Source organism: Myotis myotis, unplaced genomic scaffold, assembly GCF_014108235.1.
Source record: "Myotis myotis isolate mMyoMyo1 unplaced genomic scaffold, mMyoMyo1.p scaffold_m19_p_6, whole genome shotgun sequence".
In the NCBI taxonomy this organism is placed as follows: Eukaryota; Metazoa; Chordata; class Mammalia; order Chiroptera; family Vespertilionidae; genus Myotis; species Myotis myotis.
The window spans coordinates 27,993,025-28,012,199 of NW_023416368.1; the positions used below are offsets into that span (position 1 = coordinate 27,993,025).

General features: G+C 40.0%; 1 protein-coding gene across 3 annotated transcripts in view; it reads left to right on the forward strand.

The window, feature by feature from the left end:
- The window catches only part of DIAPH1 (diaphanous related formin 1), an 83,272-nt gene that overhangs the window by 43,704 nt on the left and 20,393 nt on the right, over window positions 1-19,175 (forward strand). The gene's annotated exons all lie outside the window — the stretch shown is intronic.

Sequence of the window (19,175 nt, forward strand, 5' to 3'; positions counted from 1 at the left end):
TTTCTGGTGCTTTAAACATGTCTAGTATAACATTTCAGAACATTCCTCCTTAATTTTTTTAAGTTGGTAACCAGTTGCAGTTACCAAGTCTCTTATTCATAGTCTTACTATTGATAGTATAATTAAATGATAAGCCCTAACCGGTTTGGCTCAGTGGATAGAGCGTCAGCCTGCAGACTCAAGGGTCCCGGGTTCCATTCCGGCCAAGGGCATGTACCTTGGTTGCGAGCACATACCCAGTAGGGAGTGTGCAGGAGGCAGTTGATCGATATTTCTCTCTCTCATCCATGTTTCTAACTCTCTATCCCTCTCCCTTCCTCTCTGTAAAAAATCAATAAAATATATTTTTAAAAAATAAATAAATGATAAATACTCATTACTGTATAAATATTCCATCTTCAGATGAAGAAGTAGAGACATGGGTTAAAAACTTTTTCGAGGCCATTATAATATGTGCCAGAGCCAGGGTTCACACTGCAGACTGTGCAACTCCAAGCCCTTGCTCTAGCTTTGGTTTCTCAGCCATGTATGTCTCTGCCCTGAGAGCTTCTGAGAATGAAGATCCAGACAAAGCTGGAAGCAGGGATACGCTGGCTTCTGCAACACTTCATTCATTTAGGCACAAATGTCCTTGAATTGACAGTGACTCGCAGGTACAAAAAAGATTAGATTAGGGAAGGTGAGATATCGGATATTTAGGGTTGAAGGGGAGCCAGATTCTGATTACAGTATATTCAACTGTAGCAATATTAACCCAGTTGGACAAATAAGACATGCTTATCTAGTTCTTGTAGAAGCCCTGCTTAGATGATTTCAGCCCAGTAGCTGCAGCTTGATGAGGAAGTTATTTGGACACTAGGTTTTCATAATATTGCATTATTTCCTCTCTCACTTGCTAAATGCAACTCCTCTATTTTAAAACATGCCTGTATCTCTCATATTTTATTTCTACCTAAAAGTTCTCATATACCTCCTGGCTTATCCAGTATCAGGCATTAAAGAAAACATCTGTCTCACTCTCTACATCTGCCTCCTATAGTTAAAGGTCTTCAGCCACTGGCTTCATTAAGGTTCAAGAAGATAACACACCTTTTTCTAAGAGGAGAGCTAGGAGAGAGGAATGGTCCTCAAATTTATACTGCAAGTTCTCACATACATTTTTCTCTCTCAAGGGTTATTCTCTTATTTCTGAACTCTTGACTTCCTATATATCAGGAATTTACTTAGTTGATTTATTTGTTGCCAAGAGTTCAGATTTGATAGGCAGTGCTATAAAAGGTCTAGTACTTTCTCATTTTCCTTATGATGATCAGTAAGGAGTCTTTATCTTGGTCTCTTTGTTGACTCTGCTTCTTTAATTCCTTGGGAACATGCTCAATATTGTAGTTAACTTTTTTTCATCCTCTCCTAGGGAGCATTTTTATCACGGTGGTGGCCTCAGGTCATTATCTGTAGTATGTATAAGATAACTAGCTTTTCATTCTGCTTTCTTCTAACTCTTTTATTGATTACACGATCCCATTAAAACCATTATGTTTTAAAACAGCGTGGTAAGTGATAACTGATGTTCTTTTTAGGTTTATTACTTTCTTTTAAAAACCTTTTGGGTTCTTAAGATCCACGAACTAATGCCCCTTAATAGTTGTGAGGTGAACGATATATAGCATTAGATGGTCTCTCTCTGTTAAAATATGAGGTGCATTATGGGAACTGTGAGGATAGAACAGTTCTCTAAGTGGTTAATGACTGAATTAGAAAGAACTCTGGCAAAAAAGTAAGATCTTGACCAAGAGCTGAGAATTTCATAAAAACAACAGTATTCTAGTTAGGATAGAACTGTGTGGGTCCAGATCCCAAGGTTTGTGCTGCTGTCCCACAGGTCAGACTGCTGACAGCTCTGGCGAGGTTTACTTGTCCTGCTCTCGCAGAACTTTCATGGTTCAGGCTTTAACAGGAGTCTGTGGTGGGGAAGCAAGCTCCTCTTTCCCAAAAGGGATCCAAGGGTCTTTTCCCTTTTCCCTGTGATCCTCTTCTGTCCACTTCATGACACCCACCCAGTTAGATCTTTATCAGGAAATGTCCTCGTGAATCTTTGTAGTCTATGCAACTTGAACCTCTAGAAACAAGATTTTGTAAGAGCTCACCATGCTTCCCCTTACTCAGTGAGTCTTTCGGCAGAAAGATGTCTGTTCTGTTAGTTTCCTATGTCTCTCAAGTGTATGGAATTAGAACAAGTGAACATTTGTTGGGGCTTTTGTCTTTTATTTACTAACTTCTCTTGAATTTTGAGTAGGGTCATTGTGTTAGCACAGAGAAGTCAAGAGGTTTGTAATATCAGATAGTATGTCTTGTAATTTATAAATCTACTCCATCACTTGGGGTTACAAGGAGTCTGAAAGGGGAAAAGCGATATCTGCTTTAATCTGACTACTAATGAGATTGCACCAGAGATTTTCCTTCATGCTTTGACTCTTTACCTCATCTGTAAAATGAGGTAGATGGACTTAAAGATACCTGTCAGTTCTAAAATGCTGGTTCTGTTTTATAATTTATAAAACTTTTTTTTCTTTCTTGCATAAGCTGTCTTTGGTGCTACCTATCATCTCAAATTCTTCTTTTGTTTTGACAGCTTTTTAAAAAGTTCTGTGTTTTGTTTGTTGTGGTCTGAGTTTCTTCTTTTTCCATGCACTGGTGGAGATTTAAAGGGAGAGTGTCATCAGATAAAGATAATTAAACTTTAATTCCCTCTAAACTGGAGGAATTTGATCTATCTGCAGTGTGCTCTTTCTCCTTTTCGCCACCAGATGGCACATGGATCTCTTTTATTTTAGATGTGTCATTGTTACGTCTGTTAGTGACGCAGTCACGTTAGAGAGAGGCAACCTCTGTTGTTTTCAAGTACAAACTGCTTGGTATGCTGCCCTCTACCGTCTGGAAAGTCGTTTGGAGGACCGATAGTAACATTAAGACAGGAAGTTATACTGGCTGTTTTCAAAAGGATCTTGTCCTGCACAGCTCGTGTATTTAATCGGAGCAATTTAGTGTTCTTTTGGGAGCCTGGAGTCTGGCGAATGTTTCTTGTTTTAGTCTGATAGTTTCATGAAAGCATAGCCTTCCTTTTAGAGTGCTTACATAGAGAGCCATATTTTATTAGCTTGGTAGTTCATTTTAAATGTTTATAACTCCATTAGGTACACATTCATACTTCATCTCTGTCTCAGTTTCTACAAAATAGCTACTTCAAGCACATAATAGAACTATCCACTGATTATATACTGGTAATTTCCCAGAGATACTATACTGAATTTGTTTCCTTCAGGGAATTCCCCTGGCCTGTCCTGGGTAGAATTTGCTGGTGCAGAAAAGTTTTTACAGTCAACCCTTCTGTGACATTTGTTGGCTTCTGACTATCCCAAGATAATCTCAGTTTTAGAGCCTCCTTCTAGCTATTCAAACTCGAGTGTGCCTGTATTATTATCCTAGACATATGTAGACTGAAATTATCTTCTAAACCCAACACACCACCCACCATTACCTGCAGATTCTAGATCTGATTTCTGACAAAATGTCCTTTTTACATGGCATTGTCTGAGACTTAGATCATCTCATAGGGGATCTGTATTGCCTAAATTTCTGTCAGCTTGATGCAGTTAGTCCCTACACTTAAATGTCTGTTTCTGCCAGTAATTTCCAACCTTTAGTGTACATAAGGATTACAGGAGGAACTTGTTAAAAGTCCAGAGAGTCCAGGTTACAAGGACTGTAGACAAGTATATTTTTAACAAGCATCCCATGTAATTTTGTTATATATATATATTAATCTGGCTTGACCCATTGCTTCAGTTTTCACTCTTTTATCCATTTTCTGCTTGCTGTGATGTCTGTGTCAGAGTAGATAATGTACAAGTATTGTCTTTGTTTTTATGGAGGTCATGCCAGACCACTTTGGAAACAATTTGACATTGTCTACTAACATTTTGGAGGCTGTACTTCAAGGGCAATTGCTTCTACAAAATCATTTTCTTGCTATTTTCCAAGCCAGGTCTCAAAACATCTTTGGAGGATGTTTTGAAGTTCTCTGGAGTCAGTGAAGTACCTGGGACCCACTTAGAGATTGACTGGGCTGGAGAGGATGGATGGAGGGGGGATGATTAGAGGTCTCTCAGGCTTTTACAGCAAAGTTGGAGTTGATGAGAAACTGGAGGAAGTACAGATCATGATGGAGAGTGTTGTGGCTGTGCAGACATAACTCTTGTTAAGTTTGGTTATTCTCTCTCCAGGGAGACCCGGAGTTGGTAGGGATCAAGGATGTGATTAGGAGGAGGAACGGGATCTCCAGGAAATTTCAGAGCAGAGTAGGCTATGGGATAAGCAGAAGAGGATCCATTGCTCTCTGGCGACATACTGGAGCCCAAACTGCTGCCCCAAGAAAAAGCACTGTTGTGAGGGTCCCTTACACTATGGGAGTTGTTGGATCTGAACTTAATTTTCTGCTGATAGGGACAAATCTCCCTGCAAACATAAAATAGTAGCCAGACTAGTTTTCAGGGAGCCCTAAGGGTATCTCCGCCACAGACTTTTTTTTTTCTGGGCTTTTCTTTCTGTTTCTCTATTATCTGTTCTTCTGCATAGGTAATATAGGGAGTTCAGAAGTCAAGATAGTTATAAAAAAGTTTCTTCCCACCCTTGTATTCATCCATCTCATCCTTCCCCCACCCCTCCCCTCTAGAGATTATCATTTTTATTAATTTTTTGGTTACCCTTTCAGTGTGTTTTTTTAATGCAGTTATAAGCAAATGCTAATATAGATTCTTATCCTCCCTCCCTAATTTACCAAAAGGCAACATTCTATCTATACTGTTACATATTGTCCGTATCCTGGACAATCTTCCTATCAATCAATACATAGAAATTTTCCTCATTTAAAAAAATTCTAAAGCATGTATTTTATAATAAATACTATGACAATACAAAAATATAATGTAATGAAGCAATTGGTCCTTTTTTTTTGAAACAGTAGCTGCAATGAGCCATTTGATCTGACTGCATCTTAGCATGCATGAGTCCTTTTTTTCTCTCTGTTTTCACTGAAAACCCTCTTATATCATGACTGAACAGTTAGTGAACCACCCAATTCTATAAAAATACAGCAACTCACTCTAGAGCCTTGCAGCATTGTGGTATGAGGAAAAGAGATTTGAAAAGTTCTGCTAAGGGGCCTTCCAGACCTCTAGCTAGTTTACTGGAGTGTTATACTCTAGAGCAGAGCTTTGTGTCACTAGTGTAAGGGCACTACTTCATAGAGGGGTATAGTCTTAAAAAAAAAAGGATGACTCACCTAATTGTTTCTTCTTAGCTTTTGTCCTGAAGGAATTGCTCTAGAACTTAGTACCGTTTAACTGTCCCGTGTTATAGCTCTACAGAATAAGTCTGCAGTTTTTTCAGTATTTAGGTGGGTGTGGGTGCTCGCCTTTGGAGCAGCATGGATGAATGCTCATGATACAGTGCTAGGCAGGAAACAATTGTATATAACCTTTACTGCAATCCTGTTTTACAGGAAAAATACAGCAGAAGTAAAAGATTGGAAGAATATGTTACCACAAAACTAGAAGAGTTTTTGTTAGGGTGCTAGATTTTTTTCCTTCCATTTTTCTATAATGCGGTCATCTTATTATTATAATGGGAAGTACAGAGGGATTAAGAAGGAAATTGCCAAGGTCCAGGGTGCTTGAAAGGGGGGTTTCTAGAAGTCTTGGACCTGATAAATTAATGTGCAGAGTAGAGAGTAGTCTTACAAAGCAGGTAATGGCGTCTTTTACTTCACTCTCCATAATGATCCTGGCCTGTTGGAAAATCAGATTCTACCCAAAAAAGCTATTTGTTCTTCTCTCAACTCCCTTGGGTATGGGAACCCCCGTTAAACAACAGAAGGGCATTGGTAACCCCATGTGTGCAAGATGAGATGCAGTCATCCTTTCCTTCTTTATCCCAGTAATCCCAGCTCTGTTCTAAGAATCAGTGACTTTTTCTTTTGTATATATTAGATTGGAATATATGACACTGTGTGTGTGTGTGTGTGTGTTTAAATTTACTCTTGGCAAGAAAAACTGCTAAAATCCTTTTAAGAATGTCCCTCTTTTCCTATTCTGCTTGCATTTCTGTTCTGCTTGCATTTTTCTTTTCAGCCACGGGGTGTGCGCAGTTGAGCTATTTTGGCTCAGGTTCCAGATTGTGAGGTCAGAGACTGGGGATTGGAGGAGAGCATCAGGTGACTTTCAGTAACAGTGATGACGATCCTGCCCTCGTCCCCACCCCTTCCTCCCCCTCTTTTTCCCCACCCTTTCCTGGCTTCCACCTTAGGAACAAAGAAGGGAAAAATACAGCAATATGACGAAAACCAGCAGCTGCAGCTGCAGACTCAGCCTGGGGGCTGGGTGTTTATTCCATCTGTTCTCTTTGTTCCACTTTTACACTATTCCCCTCCCAGTCCCCTGAATAAAATGGAGGGTATTTCTAGGATCCTTTGTTACAGAGAATGACTTAGAAATCTGCAGTTTATTCAGTATTTAGGTGGGTGTGGGTGAGACAGAGCAGATTAAAAATGCTTCAAGCACCTAAAAAAGATGAAGGTATTTTGCCTTCTCCTTCTGTCTTATTCAGAAATATCTATTTAATGTCAGAGACTGTGATAGGAGCTTATCACCTATTATTTCTAATTATTAAAACAATGCTGTCTAATAGGTAGTACCTTCATTTTATAGCTGAGACATACCAGGTACAGAATTAATGTCCTTTGCTTATTAAGATCTCATAGCAAGTAAATATCAAGCCAGAATTGGACCCCAGATCTGTTGGACGCAGAATTCAGCATTTAGTGAAAGGGAGTGGTAAGAAGGCAGGCATGTTTAGAGAAACCTGAGGTGCCTGCATTTGGGGACTGGCATGGCACTGCTCCAGTAGGCTTTGCTTTTCACCAGAAGGCAGTGTCCTGATTTCTTCAAAAAGTAGATGTCAAGGTAAAAAATGAGATCAAGGGGAACATAGAGATTAAAATAGAATTTTTAAACATGTCAGTCAGTTGCAGTGTTTGGACCTTATTTAGATCCTGATCCATTTTTTAAGAAAGGGAAGACTTTATTCCTAGTACCTTAATTTGATGCCTTTTTTCCTGCCCTCTAGCCTACTGTTCCTTGCATAAACCTGTCTGTCCTACCCTTTTGCTGACTTGCTCGGAGCACTGACTGTCCTTCAGTCCCTACCCACCCAGATCTCTAAAGCTGATCTCTTAGCACTCCCTCATTGAGTCACCTTCCTGGGTGTGCTGGGAAAGTGTGAGAAATTCAGTGACTGTACTGTCTGAATGACCCATGCTTTGAGAAGTGCCTGGATTTCTAATACTGCTTTGCCCCCACCCTTTCAGAATCCCATCGTGTCCCCCTCTTCCCAGTTCTTGTCACTTTGGAATTCTGTCTGGCTTTGTTCCTGTGCTTCAGGTTTATCCATTTCTGCCAATTTGCTCCATCCCTCCTTACAGTATGCACATCCAATGATGTAGTTCTGTGCAGTTTAGCAGATGCCTATCTGTTTTGGCCAAGAGGCCAGTGGTGGGCATCTGGTTACCTTTGGGCAGGGATAACAGCTGTTCATTTGGTATGCTGTCTGTCTGTTTTTCCCTCCTGTGAGGTATACCTACAAATGGCTGTGAGGTGCTGAATTCTTCTCTCATGCACATTACAGCTATGAGGAATATAAAGTAGAAATCCTCCAACTGGGCAGCTTCTTACATTAGCACATGGAGCACTCTCATGTTCTGTCCTCTTCCCAGAATCAGAGAACTCGGGTAGAACTTACCAGACACGGCTTATTGTATGCTGGGTGGACTTCGTGATTCCAGAGCCGTTACCCTCACAGAAAGTTTGTTGTTATTTCCTGGGGATCTTACTAAGTGTTCTACTCTTTCAGATAAGCGGGGGAGATCTAGGACTCTTCCACAAAGACCCTATTTCTTCATCGAGAACTACAGTGGTACCAAAGTCCACATTTTTTTTAAACTTCCTATTTTGATTCTGTGCTCATATGTATTACATGTACTGCAGTTATCTCCCTTTCTGGATATTTTGCTGCTTTATTTAAGTAGCAGAAACAGTGGTGACTTGTACCCACAGAATTTTAAGCATGTTTGTGCTTTTCCCACCTTTCTCATGTGTTCTCTTTTAGTCATACGGTACTTGGCTTACTTAAGGGAGGTGTACTATATGATTATGTTCCCTAATGAATAGGGACAAATGCCGCAGGCTTTGTCTTGGGCAGAGGAAGTAGTGTGGTCCTGAGTAAGTGAGTGAGAATTAAGGGTTAGGTGGAGTGCTTTGTAGCTCAGCCTGAATCTTTCAGCTCGGCAGATGTAACTGGCATTAGATATCAAAGTCCTTTTTCCTACTTTACTTACTACCACCTGCAATTCGTAAGCACTTAGTTTTCAGGATGTCAGGCTACTCCCCCTGCCTCCATTTCCTGTTTGTGGTCTTCATTGAGAGAAGCCTGCTACAGGAATTCCTGGGGAAGTGATGGCTATAACTGCGGGACTCCGGAGGCCCTTAGCTCATTACTGAAGTTGGGGAATACTGTGCAAAGCAGGACCTCCCTTCCGTCCTGTGGGCCTTAGAAACTAACTCTGTTACCAATTATAACCAAGCAATAACTGGGATTCAGGCAGCTGACTCTGCCTTGACTATTCTTAGTCTTTAGAGCCCAAAGATTATTTTTCCTTCTTGTGCCTCAATTTCTATTCTTTGATTTTAGAATTCAACATGTGATCAAGATTCATGACAAAATTAGCTTGGACTCTGTCAGATTGATTGTTTTGACATATTAAAAAATGGTGAAAAAAGCAAAACGGGGTCCCTCTGTTGGACAGCAGGGGGTGCCCTTTCCCTTCGCTTTATTGCCCGGCACTCCCTGCTGCATGCAGCCATTTTAGACAAATTGTTTTTGTTTCCAGCTAACTCCATTTTGTGTTGGTGACGCAGGAAAAAAAGAGTGCGGCAAGGGAGGGGTGAGACTGGGAGGGAGGCACTCCACACACTCCTTTACTCAGCACTGGATCACCAGGGACTTCCCTTGCTGCAGGCTGCCTGCATCCTGAGCAATAGATGTAGCAAGTCCCTGCCAGCTGAGCAAAGAGCAAGTGGCTACTGGCTGCTGGACACCTAACAGTGGCAGGGGGCTAGTCTCTGACAGCAGGCAGAGCATCCCTTGTCTCACTGAGAATCTAAGCCCGGGTTTAGGTGGTTTTTATTGCAGAGATGTTTAGGATGGTATTCTCAATTATAGGATCAGCTAAGAAGAAAGGGCCTTTTAAAATTTTATTTTATTATTATTTTATCCATCACCACTTATCCCCCCTGTTCCCTCTTTCACCTCCACCCACCCCCTCTCTCCAGCCCAAGAAAAGGCTTTTTCACTTAGTTGTCTGAGAAGAGTTAGATACCTTGATGACTCCAGGAAAACAATCTTTTAAAAAAGTTTTTATTTTGAAAATTAAAAAAAAAAAGAAACAGCCCTGGTCAGTTTGGCTCAGCATTTAGAGCATCGACCCTTGGACCAAAGTGTTGTTGGTTTGATTCCCAGCAAAGGGCATGCACCTCGGTTGCAGGTTCGTCCCCCAAGCACCTGTCGGAGCACATATAGCAGGCAACCAATTGATGTGTGTCTCTCACATTGATGTTTCTCTCTCCCCTTGCTCCCCTCCTTCCCCTCTTTCTAAAAAAAATCAATGGAAAAAAAAATACCCTGGGGTGAGGATTAAAAACAAACATATATACAATATATACATATAAAGAGCATAGTATGAATATCTGTGTTTCCATCACCCAAGTTTAGAAATTAATTCATGGCCACTCTTGTTTATCTACCTTCGTCAGCCCCCTCCTTGCCATCCCAGTTATTTTAAAGTATGTCATAGTTAGTCATGTCATTTAATTTGTAAGTAGTTCAGAATGTGTATAAAAAAATAAAGGCTTTAAAAAATATCATTAGATATTAAAATGTTTAAATTTCTCATTATCGTATAATACTAATTTTTTAAATCATTTGTTCATTTGAATCAGAGCCAACCAAAATTTATACATTGCACTTGGTTGATGTGTCTATATTTCCCTCTCCATTTTGTGCTGTCCTCATTTTTTAATCTTGCAATTTATTTATAGACTTGATTTCTTAAGGAAATAGGGAGGATCACTCAGGTTAGGACACGGAAGATACAGAGCCAGACTTCTCTTCATAGAGCAGAGCCTCCCATCTTTAGGGTTTTCCCCGAGGTGATGGCAGAGAAGTGAAGGGCAATGCTCTGCAGCCTTCAGGTGGAGGAAGCGCTGGAGTCTCTTACTGGAACAGTGGCTCACCTGAGGATATTTTTCCATTGATTTTTAGAGAAAGGGAAAGACAGAGAGAAATACCAATGTGTGAGAAACATTGATTGGTTGCCTCCTGCATGATTTCCAACCAGGGCTCGGACTGGGGAGGAGCCTGCAACTGAGGTATGTGCCTTTGACTGGAATCGAACCCAGGACCCTTTGGTCCACAGGCTGATGCTCTATCCACTGAGCCAAACCAACTAGGGCGAAAGTGGCTTATTTCTCCTGACATGGTGGCCTGTTGCCAAAGTCTTTAGAAAAGTTTGCAGACTTCTGTTACTAGAGGACATGGTTGAAGTGGACCCTGGTCTTTCCTAGGAATTAAAGACTTGTTAAGCTTTGGGACACTGGATTTACATGCTGTGTAATAGCTGCATCCTTAGGGTGATTCCAGATCCTCTGCTTGGTCTTCCCACCACTGTCTCCCTGATCAGACCTAATGAGTTAGCGGCACTTCATAGACTGTTTTATAAAAAGAAAAAAATATAATTTTGGGGGTGGGTATGTTTGAAAATTCTTCCATGGCTTCAGCATTATAACATCCCAACTCTTCCCCATGACCTTTTTGGAGATTACCCCTGAGTTTGACTTATATACACATGATGAGATGAAAGCTCTTGCTTGATGCTCAATCCTCCCCCTCCCGAAATGGGTCAGTGACTCTGACTTTTAGCAGTCACGGCAGGCAATCTGTTCCTTTGCTCCTGGGAAGGGCACAGGTTACAGAAAGGAAGTGGCAGGGTCTGAATTCTTGGCAAGGCTGGCAGTGCACTTGTGAAGTCTGGTTCTTGGAGACTAGATTGGCTGTGTGCCAGTTTGGAAGCTGTAGTTCCCGTTAGCAAAAGTGCTTTGAATCTGCTGAAGAGGTCAGGATTGCAGCAGCTAGAAATGTTCTAGAAACCCTGGCACTAACTCAACTTTTTACCAAAGAGTCAACTGAGTGATAAGGGTCTCTTTTCTGTATTCTCAGCAGAGAGTCACAGACATTTGCAAATGAGATTCTCCTCTTTTCCTCTGTGCTAAAAAGCTGTCTGCACCTACTTCTGCATCCTTGCTCTGGCAAAATGAGGCTGAAACTCAAGCATTGATAGGTTATATGTTAAATGCTATAAAATTGTATGCTGAATTAATGCACCATTCCTCTAACAGGGCTGAGACAGCTGCTAATGGGAGTATCGATGGGCTCTATATTTGACTCTATAGCTGGTTGTCCTTGGGGTCCCTCCCTCCCCCAACCCAGTGTGAAAGCAGAACCACAGCCAGCTATAGAGAATTTCATAAGGATATGATAATGTTAATAGGTAGTATCCAGACCCATGCCTCTTTTCTCTTTCTCAGTTCCCTGTGGGTGACAGCTTAAAAAAATGTACACATAATTACACTGTCTCACTACCTTTAACAAATTGATTTGTCCATGTTCTCTTGTAGTCTTTACTTATACTGTATATGTAGTACTTATAATCAAAATCGTGTGTGTATTTTTTCTTATTTCAAGTTGAAGTGTATAAATTGTGTGTACGAGTCAATGAATTTTCATAAAATTAAAAATGAAATTTATATCCATGCAATCAACACCCAGATCAAGAAACAGAACATTACTAAGAACTAGAAACTCCTTGTGTCCACTTCAGTTACAACCGATGACTTAATCCTCCTGCCCCTGACCTAGGGTAACCACTATCCTCACTTAACACCATGGTTTCCTTTTACCTGGCTCCTGTTATGCACAATGTATTTACTTGTTTGCTTGCTCTTACAATGCATTAGTTCCTTCAGTATTGTTGACTCATACCACTTTGAATTCAATATTTGTCTACACCAAGCCTGTTTGATTCTTTTTATGAGATAATTCTCAAATCCATCTATTTATGTCTGTCTTCAGCCCTGCTATAACCTTGTCATTCCCTCATCTCTTACCTGGAATGCTAACCCCTTCTTTAAAAAAAAAAAAAAGTTTTTATCAGTCTCAGTGACAGTCATTCTCTGTTGTATAGTAATACTTTAAAAAATAATATACTTTTGCCTATTTTTCTTGACTTATAAATGGAAATTTTTTTATCGATTTTTTTTTTCTAGTCTCCCTGCTAGAAAAGTGAGGATGATACTTCTCTTACTACCCTTCCCATTTCTCCTCCAAATTATCATTATCTAATTTTTAGGTGGTCTTCTTTTTTAAAAATTTATTTTTATTGAAGTTTGTGGAGGGAGAGAGAGAGAGAGAAAGAGAGAAACATCAATGAGAGAGAAACATTGATTGGCTGCCTCCTACTTGGGATCGAGCCCACAACCCAGGCGTGTGACCTCTTGGTGCATGGGTTGACACAAACACTGAGCCACACCCGTTGAGCTAGGTATTCTTTTAATGTTTAAACTTTTTATTGTTAAATATAATAAAAATACAGAAAGCTACATAGAACAGATATACAACTTTGAATTATTACAAGGTGAATACCCTTGTAAACGCCACATGTCAGGAGATAGAAAACCTAGGAACCCCCATGCTTTTTCCCCTCTAAGAGAAATCACTGTCCTGATTGGCAATCACTTCTTTATTTTTTATCTCCCAGGTTTATATTACTGAACACTATAACTTAGTTTTGCTTGTATTTTAAAATGTCATTTTTGTCTCTCTTAATCTATAGGTTCTTCTTCTTTTTCTTTTTCTTAAAATTCATTTGTTGTAAAAACTATATCACTTGTCCTGTGGAGTTTCCCATAATATGGATTTTGTAATTGTATTCCCCTAGTGTAGTTTCTGTGTCCTTTATTTACTGTAAATTGGTAATTGAATCTCGAGGTTCAGTCAGAATCAGGCTCTATTTGTCTTTTTGCCAAGACTTCATAATAGGAATTAGGTTTCTCTTCAGAGGGCACATAATGACTGGTTGTCCCTCTGTGATGTTAGCAGCTATTGATTTTCAGCGCATAGATTTATTAGTTCATTAGGGTTGCAAATGGTGATATTCCAAACAAAAGGAATTCTTTATATATTCTAGATATTGTCACTTAAGTGTATCACAAACATCTTCCCTGACTCTCTAGCTTGTCTTTTCACCTTTTTTTTTATAGTGTCTTGGTTAACAGAAGGTAAATAAATCCCAGAATTAAAGAAAAAAAGGAGAGGCTGGGTGCTTCAGTCGCCAGCCAGCCTGAAAATGGCCCTCAGCCCCTCACCCAGACTGGCCAGGCACCCCAGTGGGGACCCCCACCCTGAAGGGGGTGTGACCAGCTGCAAACAGCCATCAGCCCCTCACCCAGGCTGGCCAGGCACCCAAGCGGGACCCCCCACCCTGATCCAGGACACCCTTCAGGGCAAACCAGCCAGCCCCCACCCATGCACCAGGCCTCTATCCTATATAGTAAAAGGGTAATATGCAAACTGACCCTAATAGCAGAAAGACTGGGAATGACTGGTCACTATGACACACACTGACCACCAGGGGGCAGATGCTCAATGCAGGAGCTGCCCTCTGGTGGTCAGTGCGCTCCCACATGGGGGAGCTCTGCTCAGCCACAAGCCAGGCTGATGGCTGCCAGTACAGCGGTGGTGGTGGGAGCCTCTCCTGCCTCCTCAGCAGCGCTAAGGATGTCTGACTGCAGCTTAGGCCTGCTCCCCGCTGGCAAGTGGACATCCCCCGAGGGCTGCCGGGCTGCCAGAGGGATGTCTGATTGCCAGCTTAGGCCCAATCCCCCGGGGGAGCAGGCCTAAGCCAGCAGGTGGTCATCCCCCGAGGGGTCCCAGACTGTGAGAGGGCACAGGCCGGGCTGAGGAACACCCCCCCCCCTCGAGTGCACAAATTTTTGTGCACTGGGCCTCTAGTTTAATTTATGCATTTTGGTGAATTTGGACAAATGCATACATTTGTGATTTCACCACAATGAAGGTAATAAACATATCCATTACCTCCAAAAGATTTCTTATATCCCCTTGTTTCTGTTTTTGTTTTTTTTTTGTGGTAAGAACACTTAATCTGAGACCTACCCTCTTAACAAATTTTTACATGCATACTACCATATTGTTAACTGCTTCTGTCTAATTCTTCTCTTTCTGGGCCTCCAATTAATTGTATGTTGGTCCTTTTCACATGTCCCTTACACTCTTTTTTGTTGCTTTTCATCTTTTATCCCTGTACTTTAGTTTGTGTCTTTTTTTTTAACCTGTCTTCCAATTCACTAACAACTACTGTGTCTCCTGTTAAACCCAGTTATCAAGCTCTTAATTTCAGTTATAATAGTCTTTAATTCTAGAATGTCCATTGATTTATTTTTTAAATAAATTTCATTTCTCTGGTGAACTTCTGCATCTTCATCTATTTTTATTTTTCCCTCCATATACTTAAACATATTAACTATATTTACTTTAAAATCCTTGTTGGCTAGCTTCAATGTCTGGATCATTCCTGTGTCTGTTCCTATTTGGTTTTTCCTCTCTAAACAGATGAGAGTGAGAGCTGATCACCTTAATCCAGTCAAGTGAGTGAGCTGTGCCAATGTTTGTGGTTTTGGAAAGGCTTGATCTATCTCTGGTTCCTTATGTTCTAGAATATAGGCTTTCTAGGCCTTCCAACTGCAAGCCTATTGTGTTCACTTTTACTCTGAGGATGTAGCCTTTGGGTTCTTAGCTAACGAAGAGAGAGTCTGATGTGAGAGTCTCCACATTAGGCAGAAACTGGACCTTGACCCCTGTCCATCCTTAGCGCATGAAGCCATCAAACTGGCATTGGGACAGTGCTCCAGTGTTTTGCTTACCTCTTTGGCAATAGTTCATCATTCTCTCCTGCCCATTTGTTCATTCTCTCTCCTGCCACCAGCCCTGGCAACCACTAACCTGTTTTCTGTTCCTAGAGTTTTGTCTTTTCCAGAATGTCATATAAATGGAGTCATACACTAAGTAGCCTTTTAAGGGTGTATTCTTTCACCTATCTTAATGTATTTGAGATTTGTCCATGATGTGGTATTCATGTTCATTCCTTTTTATTGTTGAGTATTATATCTGTTTACTAGTTGATGGACGTTTGGGTTGGATCTAGTTTTTGGCAATTATGAATAAAGCCAATAGAAACATTTGCATATAAGATTTTGTATGGACTTATTTGTTTTCAGTTTTCATGGGCAAATATGTAGGAATGGGATTGTTGGGTCATATGCTACAATAAATGTATGTTTGACTGTATAAGAAACTGGCAAACTGTTTTCCAAAGTAGCTGTACTATTTTTTTTGTTTTTGTTTTTATGTCCTGTTTTGTGTGGGTTTTTGTTTTTTTTTCATTTCTATTAGCAATGTGTGAGATTTGCAGGTATTTTGCATCCAGCACTTAGTATCATCAGTTTTGCTTTTTAATTTTAGTGATTCTAATGGGTTAAGGTTTAATTTTAATTCCTGATACATAGTACTAAAGACCTAGTGATGTTGAGCATCCTTCCATGTGCTTACTTACCGTCTATGTCTTCTTTGGTGAAGTGTTTGCCCAAATCTTTTGCCTGTTTTTAAAAATTGGTTTTGTTTTCTTATGGTTGAGTTATGAAAATATTTTATATGTTTTGGGTACTAGTCTTTTACCGAACATGTTTTGCAAGCATTTTTTCCCAGTCTATGGCTTATTTGTTCATTTCTTAATAGTGTCTTTCAAAGAAAAGTTTTTAACTGTGATAAAATCCAGTTGTCAAATTTTTTAATGTTTTTTTATTATTTTCTATTGCTGTGTAACAAATTATCATAAAGAGTGGCTTAAGACAACATAAATTTATTATCTCACAGTTTCCATGGGTCTGGAATCCAAGTTAGATGAATCCTTTTGCTGAAGGTCACACCAAATTGAAATCAAGGTTCTGGCTGGGCCACATTGCTTTTTGGAGCTCAGTGTCCTCTTCCAAGCTCATGTGTTTGGTTGAATCCAGTTCCTTATGATTTTAGGACATAGATTCCTGTTTTCTTGTTGGTCATCAGGTAGAGGCTGTTCTCAGCTCTTAGAGGCTTCCCACTATGCCCTGCCATATGGCCTTCTCCACAGCATGTCAGTTTGCTTCTCCAAGAACAGCAGGAGAGTGTCTGCTGGAGCTTTGACTCTCTGACTTCTCTTATCTCTGATCTCTAAACCCTGGTTTAAAAGGGCTAACCAGGGTAGGTCAGGCCCACTCACACTCAAGGGGAAGGGCTATATGCACTAAGGTATGTGCACTAGGAGGAGGGAAACTTGGGAGCCGACTTAGGATTCTTCCTACCACATGGTTTGCACTTTTTTGTTTCTAAGAATCTTTGCCTACCCCAGTGCTGTAAAAATTTTTCCAAATTCTTTTAAGTTAATAGTTTTACCTTTTCCATTTTGATCTCTGATCCAGTGTGTGTGTGTGTGTGTGTGTGTGTGTGTGTGCATTTGTTTGAGATATAATTCACATATTATAAAATTCACCCTTAAAAGTGTATGATTCCAGCCCTAGCCGGTTGCATAGTGGTTAGAGCATTGGCCCACAGACTGAAAGGTCATGAGTTTGGTTCCAGTCAAGGGCACATACTTTAGTTGCAGGCTCAATCCTCAGCCCCAGTCAGGGAGGGTGGGGTGTGCGGAAGGCAGCCAATCAATGTCTCTCTCTCACATCGATGTTTTTCTCTCTCTGTCTCTCCCACTCCCTTCTACTCTCTCTAAAATTCAATGGAAAATAATATCCTCTGGTGAGTCTTAACAAAAAACAAATAAAAAACTGTACAACTCCATAGTTTTTATACAGTACAAAGTGGTGCAACCACAGCCACTCTGCAATTCTAGAACATTCTCATCAAACATGAAAGAAACCCTGAATCCATTAAGGAGTAACTCCCATTTTCACTTTTCCCATTTGGCAACCATTAATCTACTTTCTGTCTCTATGGATTTGCCGATCCTGGACATTTTCTATCAAAATAATCATACATTGTGTGCTTTTTTGTATCTGGCTTCTTCACTAATCATATTTGCATTGTTTATCCATGTTGTCACATGTATCAGCACTCCATTTTTCTTTTTATGGCTGAATAATATCCCTTTGTATAGATATACCACATTTTATTTTTTTGTTCATCAGTTTATGGACACTGGGTTGTTATCACTTCTTGGCCATTAGGAATAATGCTGCTATGAACATTTCCTTTTTATTTATTTTTAAAATTTAAATGGTATTTTTCAATTACAGTTTACATTCAGGATCATATTGTATTAGTTTCAGTTGTATTGCATAGTGGGTAGATAATCATATTTGACTAAGTATACCCCCGGATATTTCCAATACCCACCTGGCATCATACATACTTATTACAATATTATTGACTATATTTCCTTACTGTTTTATTTTATTTATTTATTTTTAACTGAACTGTTTGAGATAAGTACTGACATCATGGCCCTTTATCCTTAAACTAGAGGCCCAATGCACGAAGATTCGTGCAAGAATGGGCCTTCCTTCCCCTGGCTGCCGGCACCGCCTTTGCTCCGGCCGGAGCCACCTTTCTGCCTTTGTTCCAGCCCGGAGCCACCTTTCCGCCTTCCCACACTGCCCAAAGGCCTGGAGCAACTGGGGCGGTGCAGAATGCCTGCATCCCGCCCTGCCCCTGGCCACTCTGCACCTGTATATGCAAATTAACCCACCAGCTTTGTTGGGTTAATTTGCATACTCGCTTCTGATTGGCTAGTGGGCGTCACAAAGGTATGGTCAATTTGCATCTTTCTCTTTTATTAGTGTAGATTCTTCAGTATGCCTTTCCCAAATACAAGGACATTCTTTTCCATAACCACAGTTCAGTTACCACATTTAGAAAATTTATTATTGATATATTACTGTCATCTAATATAAATCCATATTCAAATTTCACTGATTTAATTAGTGATTTTTAGTATCTTAAACAATTACCAATTCTTTTTTTGAGTTGAAATTCACATAACATAAAATTAACCGTTTAAAGTTAATAATTCAATGGCATTCATAAAATGAAGTGGGAAGTGTTCCCTCCTGTTTTCTGGGAGAGATTATGTAAAATTGGCATTAATTTTCTTTAAATGTTTGGTAGAATTCTCTAAGTGGAATCTTCTTGGCCAGGAGATTTCTTTCTCAGGAACCTTTTTAAATTATGAATTCAGTTTTTTAAGTGGTTTCAAGTAGTATTTGAGTTATCTACTTCATCTTGGTTGACTTTTGGTAGTTTTTGTTTTTTGAGGAATTGGTTCACTTCTTGTAAGTTGTCCAATTTACGAGTACAAAGTTGTTTGTAGTATCACCTTATTCTTCTTCTCATGGCTTCAGGACCTGAAGTGATATTCCATTTCATTCCTGTCTTCTCTCTTTTTATCTTGGTTAGCCTTAAAGGGCCTAGATTTTAATCTATCTTATTGATTTTTATGGCACAGATAAGGTCTTTCTTGGATATGGATGTTCAGTGAGCACTTGAAAAAATGTTTATTCTGTTTTTGGGTGAAATGTTTTCTCTCTCTTTCTCTCATATACACATACACAGGGGTTTATAGTTGTAGGTTTACAGTTCATATGGAAAAAAATACAATAATTAATAAATAATAATACAAGAATAAACTCTGAGGTTTGTATACACAGGTTGGCAAACTATAGCCCCTCAAGGTGACAACCTGTTTTTGTGAATAAAGTTTTATTGGAACACAACCATATTGTGTATGTATTGTCTATGAGTGCTTTCATGCTATAGTGGCAGACCTGAGACAGACCATATGGTCTGCAAAACCTAAAATATTTACCAAATTAGCCCTTTACAGAAAGTTTGCT